Here is a 1,254-nt window from a genome sequence, read left to right as displayed (position 1 = left end):
TTCCTGGCTGTCAGTGGCTGGGACTCCAGAACTAAGGACAGGAGGCCAAGAGGTGACGGGTGAGTTGAGATGCCAGTGAAGCGCACGCTCGTGCCCCTGAGTGATCTGCTGAATGCCAGCTCAGCCAGAGCCTGGCCTTCCCCCTCAGCCCTTCCCCTGGCCTGCCAGAGCCCTGAGGTCTCCCAGCTCTGTGGATGCTGGGGATGGTAGCAGGCCAGCTGTCTCTGTTGTCACCCAATGTCCTCTGCTCCTCCTGGGTTGTGTGGGGGGAGGGGAGGTGCTGTGGGGTCTCCCCTCCTGGACTGGGTGCAAGATCCAGCCTGGTATATGGGGGGATGGGGTGGTGCCCTTCCTGACCTCCACGGTCTCTACTGGCCAGCCCACAACCTGAGTCACTGCAGGGCCCATGTGGAGATTTTCCCAACTGTTGCTGCTACCGCCGACGCACAGTGCCTTCACCTGGTGACTCACTCTCACACTCGCCTGCTCGCCTGTCTGGTTGTAACCTCACCCTGGGTCTGCTCAGTATGTCCCAGGTGCTCCGACTACCTGGCCCAGCCAGAGGTCACCCTAGCTGGCATGCGAGAGGGGCCAGTTTCTGTGGGTGCCAGGCTGCTCACACAGAGATGATGGGTGCTGGTTCTGCCTAGCCCTGGCTCTGTGACCTTGGACACCAATGCAACTGGCCGAGCCTCAGTTTCCCCATCTGGGCCATGGGTACAGCGGTGTCTGCCTTTCAGGGTGGTTGTTGCGCGGTGAGCTGGGCAGGCTATTGGATGCAAGGCTGCCTGCCCACAGTTGGCCCTCGGCGACTGCCCACGAATGTGTCGGTCCATCCTGTTGCCCAGCCACTAGCCTCGAGTGTTCTCGAGTGAGTCACGGTGACTAAGCCCAACCAGAAAAACAGCGGGCTGGGCTGCTCCTCCCTGGGCCTTGGCCAGTGGCTGGGGGGCAAGGGGGGCTCAGTGGGCGAGGGCACCAGGCAGACCATGTGCCCACTGGTCACTTCTCAGGACCACAGCTCCTCGATACGACAGGAGATGCTGCGTTAGTGGTGTCCCAGTGTCTCTCGGTGGTCTGGGGGGGCATGGGGGAGGGCAGCAGCCTCCCCACTGGGGGACCAGAGAGGATTCCTGTGGTGCCCTGGCCTCCCCCTTGAGGTGATAACAGGAGCAGATGGCTGAGAATAAACAAAGGGGAAATGGTGAACCAGGAGGGAGGGGAGAGGAGGGAGGGCAGAGGGAGGGGGAGAGG

Source organism: Galeopterus variegatus, unplaced genomic scaffold (assembly GCF_000696425.1).
Source record: "Galeopterus variegatus unplaced genomic scaffold, G_variegatus-3.0.2 Scaffold1733, whole genome shotgun sequence".
Lineage (NCBI taxonomy): Eukaryota > Metazoa > Chordata > Mammalia > Dermoptera > Cynocephalidae > Galeopterus > Galeopterus variegatus.
The sequence above is the reverse complement of the archived record's forward strand: the minus strand, read 5'-3'. Positions refer to the sequence as shown.